The sequence below is a fragment of the Podarcis filfolensis genome, assembly GCF_964270895.1.
Source record: "Podarcis filfolensis genome assembly, chromosome: 3".
Classification (NCBI taxonomy): domain Eukaryota; kingdom Metazoa; phylum Chordata; class Lepidosauria; order Squamata; family Lacertidae; genus Podarcis; species Podarcis filfolensis.
The window spans coordinates 56,206,147-56,219,483 of record NC_139606.1 but is presented as its reverse complement, the minus strand read 5'-3'; the positions used below and the strand labels follow the sequence as shown (position 1 = coordinate 56,219,483).

Below are 13,337 nucleotides of genomic sequence, written 5' to 3'. Positions count from 1 at the left end.
CTGACCTTTTTTAACAGCAGTGGTCACTGCCACCAGTCAGCCCCTATAGAGTCCATGATGTAGCCTGAAATGTGGTTGAATAAAATAATCGAAGTTCTGCCCAAGTCTCTAGGTGTACGTGAAAGAACTGTATAGAGTACAGGCTCTACTTGCAGTTCTTATTTTCAAGAACTCAGGGTAAGAAGCAGCAAGGGAGAAAGGACAATGGGTTGTATCCTACTCAAAGTAAACCCATTGAAATTAATGGACCCAAGTGAGAAAGTCTTAGTTTCAGTAGGTCTACTCTGATTGAATACAACCCAATTATTTAAAATTCCTGCCCTCGCCCATTTTCTAATTTAAAAGAAAATAGGTTGAATCCAAACTATTAGAAGAAGAAGAAGAAGAAGAAGAAGAAGAAGAAGAAGAAGAAGAAACATTCACTCATTGGGACACTGAAACTCTAAGTTTCCCTCAAAGTTTCCAGTCCCATGAAGCATAAAGAAAAGTTTGCAAACTGGAGCCAAGTAGTGAACACTGTTAACAGCTCAAGAGCTTATAACATGATTTGAAGTCCTCAACACTTATGCCTACAAAATTCAAGAGTGCAAAGCTTTAGTTTTATAGGCTTGAACACTGGAAAGCACTTTAGTGGAGACAGCAACGATGAACAAATGAACCACGACTGGTACTTGGTAGGCTCTCATCTCTCAGCCATTTGCTAACTAGCCACTTAAGGATATTATTGTTTCTTGTCCAGGTTAATCCATGTGAAAGATTGGAAAACTTGGGCTAGCTTCATGACTTTTGCTCCTCTGGCCAAACTGGTTAACACCAGTTCGACTGTCATCCAGGTCAGGCACTCAGGAGGCTCACAGGCAGAACTATGTGGAAGGAAATTATCCTCAACTAAAATAGCCCTAAGTCTCTTAGGGTTTTTAAAGGTCAAAACAAGCACCTTGAGTTGGACCCAGAAACTGACTGGAAGCCATTGGACATGGCAAAGTGTTTGAGTGTCCAAGCCCATTTACAGTGGTACCTCGGGTTAAGTACTTAATTCGTTCCGGAGGTCCGTACTTAACCTGAAACTGTTCTTAACCTGAAGCACCACTTTAGCTAATGGGGGCCTCCTGCTGCCACTGCGCCGCCAGAGCACAATTTCTGTTCTCATCCTGAAGCAAAGTTCTTAACCTGAAGCACTATTTCTGGGTTAGCGGAGTCTGTAACCTGAAGCATATGTAACCCGAGGTACCACTGTACTTTTCTTCCTCCCTACCAATTCCTTTTCCATTCATACCATGTCTTCTAGATTGTATGTATGAGTGTGAGGGCAAGAATGGTCTTATTACTGATATTTGTAAGGCTCTCCTTTGGCAGATGAGGTGGGGGAGCCAATAAATAGTATCAGAGAGCCATTCCTAATGGATGTATCAAAAATACATTAGGGACCAAATGCCTGCACAGTTCAGCATATTGATGTGTACTTTCATTTGCATAAATCAGCAGCCCACAAGTTCAACTTCTGCTTCCTCTTGGGAAGAAGACAGCCACCACCAGCATGTCTGGTTTGTCTAGAGAAGAACTGGGAGAGAGACTGCGGGTGGGATGTCAGTGAGTTATGACAAAATGAAAAAAGAACACATATTTAGGAATTATTTTTTTAAAAAAAGGAAAAGGCACAAAAGCATCCTGGGCAATCTTGACACACCAACTCTTTGCTTTTAACACAGGGGAAGAAAAATCACAAAATATCTAGGAAATTTCAAAACCACCCAAGATAAGCAAAATGGACTTTTGGATGACAGAGCCACCCAGACAAAACTGACACATTTCCCCAAGACAATCAAATTAGTAGGAACTGAGGAAGTGGTTGCTGTGTTGTATTTTCAGTTAAGCTTTTGATTCAGTGCCTTATAAAACCCACTCTCTAAAGCTAATTCTAATCCGCTTGGCTACAAACCGCAGTCACATGGGCTGTAACCTGGCTGATGAGCTGGGATCACAAAGCAAAGTTTCAGAGTCATAGGCTGGAGGAATCTCTCTTAAGGTTGAATAAATGCTTCTCTCTTTCCATTCCCCAGGTAGGACAAAAAGAGGAAATTTAACAAATGGCACAAAAGTGAGAAGTGAGAGGAGGCAGAGCGCTGTCATAAGAGGTAACAGATTTCAGAATTGAAAGCTCTGGAGAATTACCATGAGGTAAATAGATACCATGAGGTAAATAGGGAAATTAGAAAAGTGGAAGTTCAAAAGGTAATGGCTAATGAGTCTAAAGTACACTACATGTAAAAGCATTATTTTATGAGATTATCACATGGAAGTACCTGAGTCCAGTGGCTTTAGGCATTTAATAAAGCATGAAAAACAATCCTGCACCATCCACATTTATCTTTTGTGCCATGCTTTCTAGGCATACGTCCACACTTTCCAAGTCTGCATGTGAGCACTTCTTTTTTGCCCTGACATTTTCCACAGGAAAGTCCAATCTTTACTGCTGAATCAGAGCAAACGGCAGTTCAGGTTTCCCATGGATTGCTCTTTGCACTGATTCAGCAGTAAAGAGTGGGTTTTCGTGGGGGAAATGGTGGGGCAAAAAGATAAAAATAAAAAGCACTCGGACCTGGAAATCCCAAACTTGTGCCTAGAAATGCTCAGCAATCACTGTGATTGGAACGCCAAGAGAAGGCGCTAGGATCATTTTTACATTTCTCTATCTGAAGCTTTAATAAAGTTTTCTAGTTAGGAATTTCCCTTGTATTCAGAGGTATACAATGAACAGCCAGTTCTGGTGAGAACAAGAACAAGGGGATGCACCACTATAATGAAAAAGTAAAGTGGGAATTCTGAACCTTGGGTTTCTGTAAGTTACTTCTACATAAAAAGAAAAACCGAGTCATTCTGGAGAGTGACGGATGTTATGCAAAGAACTCTGGGTATTCTGAGGCTGCTTAGAAAGATCTGAAGAAGTTTTGTTTGAGTTCCTTCATGGTCCTAAAAGTCTCAACACTTCTTGTTTGAGAGCCATGACATTAAAGCAGGTTAACAGCAGGTTTAAGGTTGTCTTTGGTGAGGCATCAAGCAGAGACTTCTCTTTCTTAGTGGCCTGGCTCTTTGGGGGTCAGTAAGTCCCTAGAACAATTGGCTGATATCCTAGGTTTAGGATTTGTGGTTTCCAAGTACTGTACACACTCTGCTGTCGCACAAACGGAGGGAATGGGTAGTGGTAGGCTAAGCAGATCATCTTAAGGAGGGTAAAAGACCAATGTTTCTGATGTCCAGGAAAAGAGGAAGGTGAACTTCTTTATGATAGTTTCAGGAATGCAGATGGACCATGAGGGTGCAGGGAGGACACCATCACAGTATTCCGTTGCCTAGCATTTCAGGTCAAGCTAAACATAGCCCATGTGTTTATAAGCCGCGTGGTGGTAATTCAATCCTTCTGTAATTGGTTTAAATTGCAAGGAGGTTACGTTCAACATAGAATTGAAAAATCCTCCAAACCATAAGCTGCCAAGTATGCAAGCTGCCTGACATCAGTTTAAATTACTTTGTTAGGTTTCTAAGATGACAGCTAATCATTTAGGAGAATGCCATTACATAACCAGACATGGATGCATCCTGCCACATTAAGAATTATCAATCAAACCCCTAAAAAGATATTGGGTGATATTCAACAAAGTTTGACTCCAAGTAGACCCACTGAAATTTATGAACACAATGAACTTAGTTGAATACCAGTAACTGTATCTTTGCAAGTTCCTTTCTTTAAACCACTGTTTTGTGTTCCACATATATGAAGAGTTTTATAAACATCATACTGTTTACAAGCTAGGTATTATTTCTAATACCATATGCACTTGCTCTTAGGCAAAAATGTACCTGATAACCAACCAGTAAAGGAAAACCAAAATGCAAATGTATGGCAAAGTATTAATCCACATTACAAAAGGGGGTAAAAACAGCCATGCATTTATCTATACCACAACAACAGAAAGCTATGGATAGACATAGATGTGACAAGCCCCCCCCCCCCCCGCAGAAAGCATTTGCACATTAAGGTGTTTCATATCACAGACATTTCATTTAACAGATGCTCCCCGCAATACACTGGGACATTTGCATGCCATGTGAGCGCACCAGTGATCTGCAAGCTCCAAGGCAAATCAGCAGCTACATGAGAATGGCCCAGTAAGCACCAGTTAAATGAGACAGCAGATACCTGGAATGTCTAGCAGGTAAATGCTTTTGATATTTCAATCACACCTCACTGGAAGGATTCTAGAGAACAAAAGAGATTATGCTTTTAGAGATTCACTGTAGGTGAATATTGGAAGACTATCATTGCTTTTTTCAAATGCAAACGTTATTGCAATAATCCATTTTGTGAAAGATATGAGACAACAGAACTGCCACTAAAAGTCTTGACACCATAATAGCAGTGGCATAACTCTTCAGGTCTACACTTCATTGGTAATCCAGACCACTCTTTGATCTCCAAGCGCCCCTAGTGATCAGCAACCTAGCACAGCCAGGTAGGAAAATATTCAGTCTTATTAATAAAAGGTAAAGGGGCCCCTGACCATTAGGTCCAGTCGTGGCCGACTCTGGGGTTGCGGCGTTCATCTCGCTTTATTGGCCAAGGGAGCCGGCGTACAGCTTCCGGGTCATGTGGCCAGCATGACTAAGCCGCTACTGGCAAACCAGAGCAGCGCACGGAAACGCCGTTTACCTTCCCACCGGAGAGGTACCTATTTTCTACTTGCACTTTGACGTGCTTTCTTTCGAACTGCTGGGATGGCAGGAGCAGGGACCGATCAAGTACCCTGAAGCTAATGCCTGAAAAAGAACTTGAAAGGTTCCGGTGCTTTTCAGTCCTTAAAACATTGTCATATTGAACAATGAACAGCAGTTCACACAGGTTGCAAGGCAAACAGGAAGAAAGTGCATAGAAAATTGGGTTTCGTGGAGACAATGTAACCTCTGCACTTTTTGGTAGGCAATAATTACCCTCTCCTCAAAACATTATACATTTTAATTTAAATGTTTATAAACCACACTTACATAAAAAATAACAAGACTGTGTACCACATAAAAACACAATATTACAACAACAGCAACAGATTAGTAAAAGTAAGTAAGTAAGTATCAAACACAACCCAGGTTTCATTTTTTAATCTGTATACTGCCCTTCATCTGAAGATATCAGGGTGGTTTACAACATAAAAAAACAAAAGGAGAACACAAAGTACGTAACAAAAAAACCAAACAAACCAGTTGCCCCACAAACACACTTAAAAGGCCATATATTGTTTAATCAGCCAAAAGCTTGGTTATAGAGAACAGTTTTCACTTGGTGCCCAGAGATAGGCAAATTAATAAATGTTTTAACCTTTTCAGGGTTAAGTGAGCAAGTCCTAAATAAGTCAGGACAAACCTCTGTCATTGTGATGTATCAGGAGCTCATTTTAAAAGTGCATATGCCTGTACGTCAAGTAAAAATTCAAAAGAAACATTTCCCTATTGCCGTAACTCAATGCAAGAGAAGCTGCACCCCCTGAATTGCTGCCTGGGCACATGGCAGTAAAAAAATAATGCCAACCATAGTCACCACGTGGAGATATTTATTAAACCAGAAGAGAAACATAAGCTTGTTGTACTTTGGAGATTACAACTCAATAATCCCACTGTGTAAGCCACAACAGTTTTGAATTGCTGCAATAAAATCTATTTTTGAAGAGTATGAATCACTCACTTTATTACTGTCAATGACCAGGATCCAGTTTTTGAAGATTGCATGCTGCGGGTGCAAAGGCTCCTGACAGTGAATAACAGCCCTACATCCTCCCCACTACCCTTTTCAGTGTGCACACTTTGAGTATTGATTATTGAATTTCCATACCGCTTAACATAATAAAAATATCTCTAAGCGGGGTACAAAAAAACTGAAGCAACAACAGAAAACTTAAACAGAACAGTCTGAAAATACACAGTTACATATAAAAATGGTACATTTATACAAAGTTACTAATATACTGTATACAAATCAACATAAATTCATTTTCCTTCTAACAAACCCTTCCTCTCAGTCTTGGGTTCTCACTCAGCATTCAAACAAACTCAGCTCACCCACAAAAGTCTCACAATGGAAAGAGATCCTGGAAACAGCAGACATCACCCTAGACTCTCACTCTAGACTTGTGTTTTATGGAGGAAAAGTGTTGTACACTTTCCGGAACCCCATCCAGCCCTCCTCTTCCTCTTCCTCCTCCCACTCAGTCATGGAACTTGAGCTAGAAGTCTCCTTTCCTGTAATGGTCTGGTGCACTGAGTGCCCATAAGTGGGGGGAAAGGGGGAAAGTGAGCTACATTATGCCCTACGGGGATCCGCCCAAGGACGTTGCACCCACAGTGAGCTGGAGCAAATCCACAGTGTTGTTTTATTGCTGTAATTCAATAAACCACTGGAGATTACAGTACTCTATGTACTTTTGCTGCCTTTGCTGTGCATAGAACTGAAGACCTACGTGACTTGCAACTGATAAAACATCTAGTAGTTAATTATGATATCACTGCAACTTTCACGGGAGGAAAACACTAATTATGATCAATACATTGCTGAGCAAACAATTCTTTCCTTCCCGAGCTGTTTTTGAAAGGAGTTTCTGAGCATGTATTTGCCAGACACAGCCAGGAAGGCCTGTGTGCAGAAGCAGACTAATCTCTCTCTGTGTGCACCCATCAGGGTGGATTTGTGTTTCAACTTGCCATTTCATATTTCTGCAATCCATGAATTACCTAAAGAAGAACGCATTCTGATTGGCTGCAGAAATAATCCACACATACAAGGGGCCTGCGACAAAATGTAGCCATATGGAATGTTCAGGGTTCCAACAATGCCCTCCCAAAAGATATTCCATTCCGCCCTCCCCCCATGTTTCCAAACACCCCCAAAAAAGTCAATGAGCATTCCATGGCCACCAAGCACACACAGTTCTCACTGTGCTTCTTTTGGGGTTCGCTATTAGTTCATACAATGATTAGCTGAGGCCATTTTGGCACCAGATCTTGGAAAAGAACAGGAGAAATACGGTATAGTAAGGAGGAAGTGGAACACTTAAGCAATCATGAACTGCCTCTTTTTTTTCTTTTTTGCAACTCATTAATAAAACTAGCTTCCAGTCTGGGATAAGGGTTAAGAGTTTCCAGGGCAGAAGGTGATGCACAACCAACATCTCTCCTAATTACAGTATATGCACAGCTTTAGAAAATATTGTGAACAAACCAAAGCTTTCGTTCCTAAGCTACTGGGGGACCAGCTTAGCTCATCCTGTTAGTATTTATGGCAATAACTCTTCTTCTCTCCAGATGCACACTGTTCAGCTGGCAACTCAGCATGTCAAAATAATTACGTCTTCATATCAGCTACCTACTTGCCTTCAAGGCTAAGGGAGGCTGTGCCAGTAGCAGGTTTATCAGTGCTTGTTGCAACAGCTCTGCCCCACCTCCAAGAACACCTCCACTAAAGTGCTATTAGCACTAACCTTTGAAAATACATCATTTTGTCTGACACACATGAAAGTCACCTGGAAGAGCACCTCATCAGTGCAACCAAGTGTGAAATATAGAAGACTGAGATGGCAGAAACTGGGTGCAGGACATATTTTTTAAAAGCATGAACCACGGAGGGCTGTGAAACGGCCACTGTTTTGACCCTTACCCTTGGCTGCAGCATTGCCAGTATCTCCCCACAACCAGCAGCCTGTCCCAGCAGGGCTTGGGATAGGATTGATTGAATATAGAAGATGGGAAAGGCAGCACAAGAGCATCCTGCCTTAGAGCCTAAGAGCCCCAGCTTGGTAATCCTTGTTTATGATCTTGGAAGGCAAAAAACTATCATCACCTCTATACTGGATATTTAATGCAGACACTGTAACCACCTTGAAGAAGTTTGGGTGGCCCACAGTTTGGGAACCTGTGTTTTCTGACTACCTAATCACACTGAGCAACACTCCTCTTTTGCAAATAAATAGGAAAATGCCTATTACAGAAATAGAGCTACAAGGATCACAGAAACATGCCAAATTATCACAGGACCATTATGAGTATATAAACTTTTTTTTTTTTTTACTCCAGAAGGAGTAACAGGAACAGACAATTCTTTTGGGGCAGTGGATTGGAAGAGGACTACTGATGGCACAATCCGATGCATATCTCAGAAGGAACATGGGAAGCTGCCTTATACTGACTCAGAGCACTGGTCCATCTAGTTCAGTATTCTTTACACTGACTGGCAGCAGCTTCCCAGCATTTCAGGCAAGCTTCTTCGCAGCCCCTACCTGGCGATGTCAGACTCAACCTGAGGCCTTCTGCCTGTAAGGCAGATTCTGTGGCGCTTCCAAGTTCAACGGGACTTACTAAGCAGTAAGTGTGTACAAGATTGCAGTCCTGAACTGCCCACCTGCTGGCTGGGGAGTGCGGGCACTTGTTGATATTTACACCTGCAGATATAATCCCTCCACTAGCTAGAATACACACACACACACACGCGTACATATACACCAGATTCTTGTCCGCTTCCTATCACGAATCACCAACATTCACACGTGCGCACAACTTGGGCAAAGGAGACTTTCAAGAGCAAGTATCAAACAGCACCAGGACGTGCTTGAAGCAAAAGCGGGGACAGCCCCTCACCCAATTTGCTCCTGTACCAAACTCCCACGCTTTTGAGAAGAAAAAGCAAGTTCGATACTTCCCCACTTTCACCCCCATCCCGACGGACAGAACCCCCCCCCCACAAACCATTACTTCGGAGAGTTCCCCCTGGAAACGAGCAAAACAAGGCAGCCCTTGCTGTCCGGGGCTTAGAATCAAAGCATCGTAGAGTTGGACGGCGTCCCCGAGGATCATCTAGTCCAACCCCCTGCCATGCAGAAATCCTGCCCACAAACCATCCCCGGGTGGGCTCGAACCAGACGCGCCGACCCTTTGGCTGGCGCGCTTTAGGGGGCCAAAAGCGCGACAAATCCCGAAGGCGCTTCCATTTTCTCCTGGGACAAGACTGGCTCTATTGCATAAGCTCGACGGCAGATCGCGAGGGGAGGGAGGTGTTGGGGTGGGGGTGGGGGGGGAGAGAAACAAACCCAAAGCGCCCGGACCGCGGCGGAAACTTTGAGCCCAGCAGCCCCTCGCGGCGACCCGTCCTTACCCGTCGCGGGTTGTTTGGGTTTCCTTCTTTACGCGGCGCAGGAACCCCGAGAGGCGCCGGGCGCGGGGAAGGAGGGCTTCTCGCCGGGCTTCTCCTGCTGCTGCCGCCTCCTCTTCCCGGCTCCCGCCGCCTCAGGCTCGCCGTCCAAGTCGCGCGTCTGGCAACGAGGAACCAGGAAGGAGCCGCTCATAATGGAGCAGCAGCTGCTGGCGGCGGCGGCGGCGGGAATGAATGAGCGAAGGCAGGAGGCGGGAACTCGCGCGGCGCTCGCTGCGGCTTCGGCAGGGGAAGATCCTATGAAATCCTTCCTACCGGTCCCCAGAAGGGAAGGGACGGCAGCCCTGCCTTCAGCTCCCAGCTCGGCCGCCGTAAAACCCCAAGGATCCGGCTCTCCTGACGCAAGGGGCAAAGCGATCCAGAGGTTTCTTGCCCTCTTGCGTTTTGTTTGGATCCCAGTTTTCTCCTTTTCCCCCCTTCTTCCCACCCCCCCTCTCCCCCCACCGCGCAAGCTGTCGAGAAGATTAATAAATCCCGGTTGGTTTGTAGGCGGGATCGAGCAAGGGATCTAAGGAGATTTACAGCGCGCTGCTCGATCGTGTACTTGGCGCTGTGATAGGAGAGGAGCTGCTGATGTCCAATGAGAGGGATTGGATCAGTGGGAGGCTCCGTCAGTGTTCGTGGAAGTGCATGTACTTGAAAGCACGCGTGCAATTAATGGTTCAAAGATCAGGGCATAATCTGAGCTAGCCCGCAGGATTTCTTCCCATAGCGGCGACATCTCTGCTAATAGGGATGAGGACAAGTCCCGATGAGGACTTTCACTCGGTCCCCAGTTAGGCTGCAATCATAGACGCAGTTATCTGAGAGTAGGTCCCGATGAATCAATAGGACTCGAGTAGGCATGCATACCAGGGCAGTAGGGTTGGGTGTGTTCCCCTTAATTAGATTTTCATATGAGTAGAACAAAAGAAATGGGGGAAAGTCATAAAGTTTTAAAGTTTGTTGCTATATTTATATATATCCCACCTTTTTCTCTGGAGCTTTTTAGATTTTGTAACTTTGTACGTATATTTAGATGCTGCAAATCTTCATCTTAGATAAAGAAGCATTTGATCTTGCATGAGTGGGAATGAAGAGCAGTTGTTTAAAGATAGGTCTTGCCACTTCCAGTTTTTATAAGTTGTTGGATTAAAATGCTATACCGTACAATAAAATACTATGTTGGTTTTTATTTAAACAATGTGAGTTTAATATAAACAGGGGTCCCTTCCAACTCTGCAATGCTATGATTCTGCAGTTCTATATCTCCCTAGAAGTAAGCAACACTGAGTTCAATAGGATTCCTCCCCCCAGGTGCGTGTGAGATTGCAGCCTTAATATCATTTGGAGTAGAGAATACTGGAGACTTGTAATATTTGCTTTATTATCAAATAATAATAAGCAGAGCATAAGCAAAGGCAAAGAGCAAACACTCCTAGGAGGCAGAATAAATGCCGCTGGCTGTCAGCTACCCAGGCAGAGTCCATGCATTCTAAAGTACCATACTTTACCTGCAGCCAAGCTGCAGCTTGTTCCATTTCTCTCTGAAAAGTAAATCTCAGTGAATGCATAGGATCATCACACCCTTAATTTGCAAAGAAGCCAGGATCCTGGAATGATTTCTGCTTTGATCTAGCAGCTCTGGGTGTTAGGCTAACAGCAGCAGGGAGAAGAGCAGAGCCAGCTAAACAAAGTTGACAGCTCTAAGAGGAAGAGATTACATTTCCTTTATTCAAGCATCTGTTCAAATACACACTCCCCAAATTAGCTGCTTCCTCCATCCACACCTCCGTCTCTACATAATAATGCAGAGGTTTTCAACCTTTTTGAGTCCAAGGCTCCCTTGACCAACTACATTCTTTCTGTGGCACTCCTGTGGGGCTCAGGATCCCTTGCTTGCAGAGCTAGCAGCCTCTTACCCTCCCTTGTGGAGTGTTTCCTCAGCCTCTTCTCCAGTGGCGTAGCGTGGGTTGTCAGCACCCAGGGCAAGGCAAGTAATTTGCGCCCCCTAACCCGTGGATTTGCGCCCCCTAACCTGTGGATTTGCGCCCCTAACCCTAACCCCCAGATGTTGCACCCAGTGCGGCCGGCCCCCCCTGCACCCCCCACGCTACACCACTGCACTTCTCCTCTCCCCTCTCCTTGGGATTCCTCCAGGCAGCTACTGCTGCCACCCCTGGTCTCTGACCTGCCCCCTCCCCCCAAGAGAGGTGCCTCCTCACACTGCCCCACAGGGGCCTGGGACTTGCCTGTCCATTCCCAACAGCAAGGGTTGGTGGACTGGCTGGCTGGGTTCCACTGCCCGCTTGCTTACTTATTCCGAGGCCACCTCAGCTCATGGCAGCCAGCAGCCCCATACCAGCCCCAGAGGCACCATTCGTCTGCTGGGCTTGTAGCCAGGGCTGCTGCAACTAACAGGTGTACAAGCCTTTGGGAGATGTGAGAAGGCATCAGAGGAGGAAGGGAAGGAAAGAAGGACAGTGTCAAGACCAGTGTTGTTCACTGCACCCCATTCAAGGCACCCCAGGGTGCCACGGAAAACCACTGGAAGGTTCGGGAAAATGGAAGGTTCGGAGCACAAAAAGGAGCAGCAATATGAAGCTGTAAATAAACAAGGGCACTTTAAAATAAAAAGAAATGTTGAGTTGCCCTCATCACATTTCTGAATATGTTTAGGAATTACAAGCTTTCTTGGTAAGTGTTTGGGGAAACCTGGCTGTTCTCCAAGAGTATTTTACTTCTTCATAAGATTGGCACATGCATATTAATGGTGTCATGGGCATGCACCTTATTCTGTTGCCCCCTGGGAATGGCTGTTCCCAACATCAGCCTACCTAGAGAAATTCAACCAAACACACCTGGGAATGACAGGTTTTTAGACCTGGATGAGTCAGGGTGGGACAACACTCAAATACTACGTTTGCAATAAACAACCAAGGACATCAACCAGAACAGAGAAAAGTTGCTTGGCTGAGCAACCTGGTCAGTGCTAATTGATTACCACGAACTGTAGTTTCAGCAGCAGTATGGGCTTTAATGTCAAAAAACACTTTTGCACATGTCCTTGTGAATACTGATCAAGCATGCACTGAAACTTATCTTCCATTTTGAGCTAGATAGCAACTTTTGGGGAAGGAGAGCTTGGTTCATCATACAGCTAAGCACTGCAAGGTGGATGCACTGGTATTCTGAAACAGGTAATTCTGAAAGTTGTCAACATCACAAAAAAATTACACCGCCACATTTAACAAACTGAATCACCCCCTTTTTTGCCTGGTTTACCTCATTCTAATTAATGATTCATTTGCAAAATGATGAATATATATATATATATATATATATATATATACACACACACACACACACATACACATTCAGCAAGCTCCTGGAGACAAGCTTTCAGCCTCCTTGATGTCCCGCCCCCACTTCAGATTTGTTAATGCCCTTGCCAAGATTCTCCTTGACTAGCTAATTTCCATACATTCATCCCAGCTTGTGTCTGATCTGCAGTTTTTGCAAAGAAATATATGAGCAGTCAGAAACCAGGATTACAAGAAGCATTTCCAGAAAGAAGCAACATTATCAGAAGCTGCTTAGAGAGACAGAGAGAGAAACGGAATATGTATATATATATTAACAGGGACAGGGTAGGAAGGAAAGCTTTCAGAAGTTATGAGAGGCTGCAAATAACTAGTTATCATAATGTTCTTGTCATCCTACAGCTGACTCTCCATTCAAAGTGTGTCTGCCCTTTTTTGTTCTTTTTTCCATCTCGTCTTTGTTCAGCGCATTTTATTTGCATCACAATAATAAGTCTGGTTCAAGATTTGAGAGGGGTGCTGGCAAGGTGCCCTCTGATGTGTCTTTTCTAACATTGTTGCCTACCACTCTGGTTTAGTGAGTGACAGAGGTGGGTAGCAGCAGTGTTCTGAAAGCAGCCATTAGAATTTCCACCAATGGCCTGGAGCTGCACTAAGAGGCATTGGGGAAACTTAAAATAGGGGCTCCCTGATCCAGCTGCCCAGCCCTGATAATAATTCTTGTTAAAGGGAGAAGCACTGCCATCGGGCATTAGTGATAGGGAGGCACAGGGAGTTCTTGGCATGACAGC

The 13,337-nt window shown here is 44.4% G+C and overlaps 1 protein-coding gene across 1 annotated transcript in view; it reads right to left on the bottom strand.

Annotated features, from left to right (window-relative positions):
* The window catches only part of PKIB (cAMP-dependent protein kinase inhibitor beta), a 36,705-nt gene extending 27,054 nt beyond the window's left edge, over nucleotides 1-9,651 (bottom strand). The window contains exon 1 of the mRNA XM_083608716.1: nucleotides 9,188-9,651. The gene's annotated coding sequence lies outside the window, so the exon portion shown is untranslated. The remainder of the gene's footprint in view (nucleotides 1-9,187) is intronic.
* Between the last annotated feature and the right edge of the window lie 3,686 nt (nucleotides 9,652-13,337).